This window comes from Pinus tabuliformis, chromosome 4_2 (assembly GCF_031772625.1).
Source record: "Pinus tabuliformis cultivar Carrire ecotype Pingquan chromosome 4_2, CPIR1, whole genome shotgun sequence".
In the NCBI taxonomy this organism is placed as follows: domain Eukaryota; kingdom Viridiplantae; phylum Streptophyta; class Pinopsida; order Pinales; family Pinaceae; genus Pinus; species Pinus tabuliformis.
In genome coordinates, this window is record NC_142304.1 from 811,100,432 (window position 1) to 811,111,527 (window position 11,096).

The window sequence follows — 11,096 nt, forward strand, 5'->3', positions numbered from 1 at the left end:
AAATGATGATGTATGAGCCTTGCGAAGAGGATCCAAATGTGAATATAGTACTACAAAGTGGAATTACAACTGGAGATGATAAGGGGAATCAGCCCAAAGATAGTGCATGGGTTCACAAAGCTCCGACGAAGGAGGCTAATTTTGATTTGGAGCGCGCAAGCGAAACATTCATGGAAGAAAGGAAGAGCTTCAATAAGGCCTCCACCTTAGGGAGCAAGGATAAGCTTGATCAGGAGATGGACCCTTATATGCTTACAACCTTCCTAGACACTTGCATGAAGTTGCTACATGATAGCAAGGTCGTGAAGGGATTACAGGAGCTTATAAATAGATGCGCTAGAAACACTCTGGGTGAACCGCGTGTGGTACGAAAAATTTGTAAGCATAAAACAAGGATAGGACGAGAGATAAGGCTGACTGTGCAGATAGAAGAGTATGAGATGGATCAAGTTATTTTGGACTTGGGGTCAGATGTGAACGTCCTACCGAAGCAGACTTGGGAATGAATGGGAAGACCCGTGCTATAGTGGTCTCTGATTCAGTTAAGGATGGAAAATCAATAGAAGATCATCCCCATGGGACGGCTGCAAGGGGTGACTGTAGATATTGAAGGATCGAGCACACTGGCTAACTTTGAAGTAATCAAAATTGTGGATGATATCAACCCCAACCTACACTTCTTGGTATTGATTGGGCTACTGATATGAACGTGGTAATCGACCTAAAGAAGCGAAAGATGATATTTGAGAAGAAACCGCTCCATGTAATAATACCCCTAGATCCTGGTGAAGTATCGTGCTATACTGAATCAGTCTGAGATTATGAGAGTGATGATGATTTGGACTGTATCTATAAGATAACAGTGCGAGACCAAGATTGGGTGAATCCCATAGCGGATGGACGAATTACATGGGATCACGAGAGTTCCTGCACCTCAGACTTTGATGAAGAACTAGAGTGCTGGAAGAATCGGTTACATGAACTAACCACACTGAGTTGTAACATGATGACCCGTCATTGTGCTGTGTGTAGTTAGAGGTAAGAAATATTCCCACTTATCATGGCCTGAATGATGTAGATATATTTTTGGATGCGCTTGAGACGGAGGTACCATAGAAGCAATACTTCCAATATTTGGACTGGGCACTATGTGCTATGCTCGCAAGGTGGTGGGGTACGCACAAGGGTAGCTTTGATGATTGGCGCGAATGTAGAAGGATGATGAGAACACACTTTGGAAAGCTGAAGGTGTAAAGGATAGACAAATACAACGAGAAGGATGATCCACACACTCACTTGGACAAATAGGCCGAGGCTTATGGAGCAAATCCCCAACCTGAATGGGTGCACTTGTTCTTTCACACCCTGGATGTCATCTCGATGAACTAGTACTTAGGAACAGAGCTTCGCCATGGTACAGGTGAATGGGATATTTTGCGCCAAAGATTCATAATGACATTTAGCTTTGAAGACGGGTTTGACTGTATTGACTAGGTGCTATAAGAAGTGAAATAAATGATCTTAGCAGGATCCTTTGGACCTGATTTAGCCCAATTGGACTACTCAGCTGAGTCACGCACTGGAATGCTATAACGTGACAGCTGAAGAAGAAGATGAGGATCTACGAAAGCTTAACATCCCTGAAACAGAAGGTCACCGCAAGGTTGAAGGACCATAGATTGAGAATCCTGACATAACCGTGCCATTGAAAACGAAACAGGTAAACATTGGTACGGAGGCAGAGCCCAATTTTGTGAAGATTGGAGATTACTGGGATGACGCGATGGTGGATAAGGTCGTTGAATTGCTCCGCAAATACCAGGAATTATTAGCTACCAATTTTATGGATCAAAAAGGGATAATTAGGGACCTAGGTGTTATGAAGATCATGTTGAAGCCCGACGCGAAGCCGGTTAGGCAAAGACCTTACCGTCTCAATCCAAAGTATAAGGAGAAGGTCTGCTTAGAGCTAGACAAGATGCTCACGTTAGGCATAATTGAGCCCGTAGAAGAGTCTGATTGGGTAAGCCCAATGGTGGTATAGGAAAATAAGTAAAAGGATGAAATAAGGATATGCGTAGATCTCAAGAAGTTAAATGATGCTTATGTACATGATCCCTTCCTGACTCTGTTCATTGATGAAGTGTTGGACAATGTAGGTGGCTAGGAAGTTTATTCCTTCACTGATGGATTCTCTAGTACCATCAGATCAAAATCGCGCCAGAGGATAGGGGCAAGACAACCTTTGCGAATGAGTGGGGGTGTTTTCAGTGCATTGTAATGCCTTTTGGATTGAAGAATGTGCCTGCAATTTTTTCGCACATAGTCATTGTTGCGTTAAAGGAATTTATTCATAAGTTCCTGGAAGTGTACTTTGATGATCAAACTGTGTTTGGGCTGGTGAAATTCTATGGCGCAAGTTTACACCTGATGCTAGATACCTGTTGAAGATACCAATTCGCGCTCAATTTGAGAAATGCCTATTTTGTGTTCCTTTTGGGACCCTACTGGGTCATGTGGTTTGTAGACAAGGATTGATGGTAAATCCCGCGAATATCCCAGTGATACTTAACTTGGAAGAGCTTAGGAGTGTGAAACAATTGCGCTCTACCCTAGGACATACTGGATATTATAGGAATTTTATCAAAGGCTATTCCCAGATCACCATGCCTATGTAGAAGTTGTTAAAAAAGGATGTCACATTCTACTGGAACGAGGACTGTAAGAAAAGCTTAGATGTATTGAAAGAAAAGATGGTCACCGCGCTGATCCTAGTCTTCCCAGATTGGAAGAAGGAGTTTCATGTACAATTTGATACGTCATGTATAGCATTGGGAGTAGTACTGACACAGGCTGGTGGAGGAGACTTGGACCATCCTATAACATTCATAAGTAGAAGGCTATCCAAGGTGGAGAAGAACTATTCCACCATTGAGCGCGAATGGTTAGCCATGGTATACGCACTCCAGCAGTTTAGACACTACTTGCTAGGAGGCCATTTTAAGATGTATACAGATCATTCCGCATTGAAATATCTGGTCAATAAGCCTGTTTTGGAGGGGAGAATCTAAAGATGGTTGCTATTGTTCTAGGAGTATGATTTTGAAGTTATTATGAAGCCTGGACAACTGAACACGGGACTAGACCATCTGTCGTGCATTGAAATGGGGGAAGAGCCCACTAATTTGGAAGAAGGATTGCTTGACGAGAAACTATTTGTAGTGCACGTCAGATGGTCATTTTGAGGATATCATACACTTCCTAACGCTAGGAACTACCTTGGAAGGATACACCGTCCAGCAGAAGAAGGAGTTAGTGGTGCGTGCGGCAGATTTTTCTGTCATTGTTGGGCATCTGTACAAAATGGGGTCTGATGAGATATTGCGACAATATGTATTAGAGTTTGAAAGGAGTAGTATCCTTGCAGGCTCTAATGGGGGAACCGCGAGAGGACATTATCCAGGGACAACAATTGCGTAGAAAATCCTACGCATAGGGTTATGGTGGCCAACCCTCCATCGGGATTCAAAAGCTTATTGCAAATCATATGATGTGTGTTAAAGGACTGGCAGGGCATCATGGAGGGATGAGCTATCTTTGAATCCACAGATGACATTACAACCCTTTGAGAAATGGGCGATAGATTTTGTGGGACCCATTCAGACCCAAGGAAAGACGGGAGCAAGGTACATTATCATCGCGACAGAGTATCTGACTTGATGGGAAGAGGCACAACCTGTAAAGGATTGTACAGACATGACTACTACAAAATTTGTCTTTGAGTATGTACTAATGCAATTTGGGTGTCCAGAGATTTTGATGAGTGATCGCGGTATGTACTTTCTGAATGAGACGATCAGTGCACTGAAAAAGGAATTTCAGGTCTATCACCAGAGGAGCACACCTTATCATCTGTAGGATAACTGGATGGTGAAAGCATTCAATAAAGTTTTGGAGAACGCAATCACCAAGGTTTGCAATGCTCAATGAAGTGATTGGGACCTACGCATACCCGCAGTGCTATGGGCCTATTGGACGACATGCAAGAAATTGACTAGACAAACACCCTTTAGGCTTGTATATGGTGTTGAAGCGATGATGCCCATGGAATACATTGTGCCTAGTTTGCGTAGAGCGACACTAACGGATATGAAAAATCGTGGAGCCATGGAAGAGAGGATCGCATAGCTGGCTAAGCTTGAGGAAGAGAGATTTCTAGCTGGATTTCACCAACAAGTCCAAAAGTAACGCGAAAAAGCATGGCATGATCAACACATTAAGTTGTGCACCTTTAAGGTAAACGACCTGGTTTTGTTATATGACAGTAAGTTTGATAAATTTCCAGGGAAATTTAGAATGCACTGGTTAGGGCCCTATGTCATTAAGGAGATTACCGATGGAGGAGCGATTCAGTTGGTCAAATTGAATGGAGATCTCTTCCCAGGAAAGGTGAATGGCAGTCGCTTGAAGCCATACACTAGTGGTTCGGCCATGTGACTATATGAAGGTAGCACAGTCTTAGCACTCCAGGAATCTTAAAGGAGGTGTGGGACTATAAACTACACTACTCGGGTTGGGGAATTGTGTGATTGGAGGATTTTGTGAAGCAAGGAAGTGTCATAGGGTTCGTGGCAATGTAAAGGAAACAGTGCTACCCAGGGATAAATCACGCAGGTCAGCCAGAAAGTGATCGTTAAAGTCACTATTCATGATTTAATGGTAGAAATTTGGCTAAATGGAGCAGGAAGCTGGAATTTAAGACGAAATTTAAGGATCATATCCTTGAAAATCTGCCGCCAATCCGGCATTAATGAACCGAATTTGGGGGGAGCGGTTAGATTTGAATTCAAAATTCCCTATAAATTACAGGTGGTTGTCCAGCGAAAAACACTTGCCATTTCGAGAATTGAGTTGTTGAGCTCTCAAGGGCACATGAATCATGAGCACTACGAACTTCTGGTAGCTAGTTCCATATTTGAGACATTTCCGAAGGAGACATAGGAGTTCTTATAGAACGTCATGTCGAAACCCACATAAGCTATAGATACTGAAGCAGAGGAGTCAGTGTCAGAAATTGAGATGGAGGCCGAAGAAGCTTCTCTCGAGGTTTCCAAAGTATTAGCCGAAGTCCCCAAATCACCAAGGACGCCGAGACCAAAGCCGACCCCAACCAAGGAGAGTGTGAAGGATAAAAAGGGCAAGCAACCTGCAATACCAGTGCACACATCACCAAGAAGAAACCCACCAAAGCCTACTGCACAGGAGAAGGGCAAAGCCATCAATTTGGAGCTGGAGGAGGAAGAAATCAAAGACATCCCGATGGATGATGAGGATGTGGGAGTAGATGTGGAGGAAGTTAAAGCCCAAGGTGCTGACCCTATCACTTGGTTGCCTGAGTATGTCCCTCTGCACAAGGGCAAGGCCAAAGTGCCGAAAGATATCGATGAGAGCAAGGTCCCCTTGGAAACCCCTCTGCTGCCGAATGAAATTTTTTTGAAGGACCGCGCTTGGGGTGGGTTCCTTTGCTAAAACTTGAAGACTGGGACTTGGCTGATCATGATAAGTTCCCAAACCTAGTGATCGAGTAGCGGATGCACCGCATCATCGATACAACCACTGGAATCATCGAATTGGAGCCCCGAGGTGACTCAGAGGAGTAGACAAGGCAGGGTTTCTCAACCTGCTTTGGGTGTCGCACTACAACCACACCCCTGTTATAGTATTGGTCATCCAGCAGCTGCTATTCTTGGTGCATGATGGGTGTTTTTGGCTGGAGGAGGCAATACCCATCACTAACAGATTGCTCCACAGGATCACACGATTGCCCTACACAGGAGAAAATCCAGCGATGATATTTGGGGGAAAAGGTGGTGAGGAGGCCCTTGCGGAGGCCATGAAAGAGAAGTTTAAGCTGGTAAAGAAGCTGCGTGGATATGCCATATCCAACATCTATGACCTTGATATAAAGGTGGCTATGGAGATTCTAGCAGGGAAGGTTATGAGGAAGTGTCACGCCGATGAGGTTTTGGCACATGTTGTCGCACTAGCAGCCTAGTGCGCCGAAGAAGTCCAGTTCAACTAGTCCGACTATCTTTGTGGAGAGTTCCTAGCAAACTACCACGAAGCACAAGAGCTCATCAAGATGTTCCACTACGCACAACTCTTGTTGTCGATTATGCTGGTAGCATGGGAACTGCCAGAGGGTAGTCAATTTCCTTCAGTCATTCCAGACCTACTAGAAGTAACGAATTATGCTTTGTTGTGGGCGACCAAAGATGCACATCGCATCAAGGACAACAAGATCTCTGGATCTTGATGGAAATGAACTTTTGCATGGCCATTAATTGCAAACCATGGTTTTCACCTACAATGTTTGCCAACCTGCAGGGCTACGCAGAGTTTAAAGTAGATTTTCACCATGTGGCCATCAGGGCACAGAAGGACCTTACGCAGAAATGGTATGACTTGCCTTACCTAGCAACAGATGATGCCATTGATGCAGTACTTGATCGATGGCCGGCAGAGTGGTGCACCACAACAAACTTGGTGGTGGGAGGGAGCAAGTCTACTGAGTAGAGAAAGAAGGAGGCTGCCGACAAGGCCCAGGTGGAGTGTGATGCCACTCAGCAAGCAGAAAAGGAAATAGGAGGAACAGAGTGGGGCTCTGACAAAGGTGTGAGGTTGCCTTCACCTGAGACAAAGGACGAGATGGATGAGCAGACAAAACAACATGGTGCGGACCCATAGGTGACATTTGTCCACATCAAGTGTCCAAGAGATTAGGAGAAAGGAAGGTCTAGGAAGAAATCAAAGGCTACTCAAACATTGTTGGACCCAATCACCCTCATCGAGGGTGATTTACATGACATCGGTGACACGGTGCAAGATGTCACCGTGGAGGCCCTACAATAGTTTGAGAAGAAGCAACAACTAATATTGGGGTCTATTTAGACACGTTTGTAGGAGCTGTAGACCCGCGCATCACAAGCTGGCACGATGTCTATCGGCCTCGCTATCGGCACTTTAGAAGCTTCCGAGATGTTGCAAACGAAGGCCTCCAACATGATAGTGTTACCTAATGGAGCATTGACCACGGATAATGAAGCTGACAAGCCCACTATTAGCACCCTAAAGGGAGTAGGGTTGAATCCGGCAGTGCTCCCTGGTGAAGTGCTCCACCTCTTGTAGGATGGAGTGATTGCGGAGCCGAGGGAACGTGATCACCACGCCCTCCAGGAGATTAGTGAACAACACATTAACAATGAGCATATGGCACTACAGTGAGACTCTGCCATTGCTACTATGACCTAGGCGAACAATCAGAATAAGCGTATAATGTAGGTCATCGAGGAGGCATGCCAAATGGTCCTAGAGTTGGCCATTCCTGAGGAAGAACTAGTCATGGTGCGAATCCTCAAGCTGGCCATGGGGGTGCATTGTGCTCATACAGAAATGGAGAGGGTTCAGTTGGACTTGAACCTGCAGATCACAAAGTTACAATTGAAGGCCCAACCTTCAACTCTACTAGAAGTAAAGGAGCAACAGGCGATCGCTATCACAGAAGCAGTAGTGGTGATTGACAATGCAGTAGCAAACTGCACGTTACTTTTTGAGCAGTCATTCAAGGTCCTGAAAAGATTGCAGGAGGAACCTAATGTACAACAACTGGAGATAGTAGCATGTGAGCTAGAATAGAACTATGATGAGGTCAAAGGCATAGCGTGAACTGTCGTGCTCACATAGAGATTGGTGAAGCTGCATGATGCCAAGTAGCTGAAGGAACAAGTGGATACAGCGCTGCACAAGGAAGCAGTGATGAAGGCACGGCTAAAACCCTAGTTGGATGAGGCTTACAACTATGACAACCTCCATTAAAGGAAAGCTTGCGACTCTGCAAGCAAATTAGCAAAAGCTTCAGGCTGACAGTTCAGGAGCAGTGACCGAGTAGATGGTTGAAGACACTAAGAAGGGGGCCACACAGTGGATTGTTGAAGTTGTCATCATACGAATCGATCTGGAAGGTATTCGTGCTAAGATCTTTGTGCTTGCCAAGTGACTCGAGGGCAAGTCACGATGTTTGTTTTGGGGGCCTGTTGGGAACATGATCCCCCAAGGACAGTTTTGGGGTTAAATGCCCATGTTTTGGGATGAATTTTGTAATAAAGTTGTAAAGTCTCCACATTTTGTGGTCGCGGAGCACAAATGTGTCATAAGTCATAAAGGGTTGTCCGCCTTTATTTTTGTAAAGTAAAGTCAATTATAAAGATCTACCCATGGTCTGCGAACCATGGGATTGTATAAGAAGAGCTAAGTAAGTAAGCTCTAAGTAGTTTTTATAGTCATGAGTTTTAGTAAGAAGTCTTAAGCGATAAGGAGAGAATTCTAAGTTTTGGGTCGTAGTGTAGGTAGAGGCTCTATAGCTGAGTGCACAGAGGCCTAGGGTAGAAGTCCGCAAACGAGTGCGCGGAACCCTGCAATTGTCTGTGCAGGGTGGATAGAGTTTGTAATCATCTGAAGATAAAAATAAAGAGAAGCATTTTAGAAATTATGTGTCTTTGTTCCTATTAATGCATCTTGTCATATTGTGTATGAATTTCATTTATAATGCTTATGTGATGTGTGAATGTATGTAATTACATTGGTTAATTGAATGCAAGTAAGAACATTTGTTTACGTGGGGCTAACTGTGATTATTTAATAAGATAAGTAAGATACTTAAGCTGGTTTGGGAATCTACACAACACACTGCACTAGCAGCACAAAAGTACCTGAACCGTAGGCTAGGGGTGTGTGAAGGTCAATTTTACCCCTTCACAGAGGTACTGAAAGGAAGAATAAAGGGCTAGATAGATAGAGCCCTAGAACCTATCGACCTGTATGAAAGCAGGAATGAGAGGAATAAACCGAAATCACAACCATCTCAAGGTGTGGAAACTTGGTTCCAGCATCACCCCATACTGCTTCGGGTGAGATTTCGGTCTACACTCCGTAGGATGATGCCGAAAGGGCCAGTAGTGTAGGGATTTGTTTGGCTAACTAATGCTAAACCTGGGTCAGGCCCCACCAATCCAACAATCACATATGAAAAGTGAGTCTAGATTAGTACAACACAATATCACAAATAAGTCAACTCATACCTGAATGTCATAACCCTAACCATATGCATAGGCCAATCCAATTTAGCATGATACATATAACATCAAGATATTAGTTGCAATAACCCTAATCATCAAGTTAACTAACATATAACTACAAAAAGTTAACATAACATACTGATCAACAATATATAAAATAATCATGAAGTTAACTATCATATAACAATCAACAAGTTACTATCACTCATGACTATTCGACACATGTGCATATGACCACACTAATTCACTAGCATCTACTATGCATGTAAAAATAACAATAATAAATGAAAAGCATGTATATAGCCCTAATGCATATAACAATGCATTAACTAACATACCTTCATACCAAACATACAATACCTATATGATGATTTGCTCTTGCCCCAAATTCCAATGCCGCAACCTCATTCTGATGATCTGCATCTCCTGCTCTATCTCATCCAACACATACCAATAGCATCATGTTGACCTAATTTCATAGAATGGCCTCATGCAAAATAACATTCACCATGAAAATGCATCCATAACAACGTATAGACACTGACATACATAAAAAATGCATATACAACCGACATGCATTCATAAAAACACATCCCAACAACAACACTATCAACTCCTACATGGAAACACAACTGTAACAATGACCACTACCATGCATACATAACAAAGACATATACAACCTACATGCATGCATTACAAACACATTTTTCCCATCCAGTCCAAGGGTTGAATAATTCTTTGATACCACTTTGTTGTATCAGATATCACACAAGGAGAATGGAAACCAGAAGCCACCCAAAGAGAATAGAACCCACTCTGATACCACCCTGTAATGATGCCTCCCCTCATATCTACTGACTTTCACCGACTTACCCAAGGTAAACATGAGATGAGGGGATGTTATGACAAGACTCGACCTCCTAAGTCACCTTAAGGAAGTGGAATCAATGGAAGCACACCACACATACCTTCTACATCAGCAACAGAAAACCCAGGCACCATCCCAACCACTTAGGTAACCAACCCCTGAGACCAAATAAAGTTTAAGTGCATCAAACCCCTGGAAACTCCCTTAATATGGCCAAGGGTGCATTTGGGAGGCTCCATAATCTCCCACAAAAAGGGCAAGGGAGCTCTTGGGTACTTTTTTTCCTAATGTTCTGACTGCCACTCCAACATTTGTGCCACTTTTCAAGCCCATAATCCAGGTCACTGCCTAGAATCCCATGTAGCTTTCATAATCCCTAATTTACATGACAACAAGACTTACAAGCCAAAAACTAGCTCTAGTACTAGGCTTGACCATCCCCAACTAGGATTGACATTCTTTCAAACACTTGGCATCAATGCAATCTATAGAACATGAATACCAGACAAAGCATAAATGACTGATAACTCATATCAGACTTGACAAGAAGGATCACCACCCTCTTCCCTTAACTATTTGACATAAATTAGGTCATTCATCCATTATCCTTTCAATTATAAGCAAATACATGAAATTACCATGACTATAACCATGCTTATAACCAGAATTAAACCATGTAAATATCAATGAGATAATATCCATTAAGGCAACATATTAAAAAGTACAAAAGAAAGATAACTTAGCTTTTATTAAACATAGGCAAGAGCCAACCACGTTCAAGTCTTCCATGTACCACCTGACCATAGACATCATTGAACCAAATATTTCTTTCATCCAGTCACCCCTGCGCCATATTCCAAGCATGAATGTGGGATCTCATGGATAAACCAATCCAAAGAAAAATAAGGGAATCTAGAGGTTAAACCACCTCCACCCTCACCAAACCGTGATCTCACCACAACCAGCACTGAGATCATAAAACCAAACTAAGCTTGTAATGCCTCTAGAATCCATCACTATCCTTGAGGAATTTTTCGTCTCCTTGTCTCTCAGGATTTACCGCAATCCACACTGGATCACTGGGCCCTAAATAG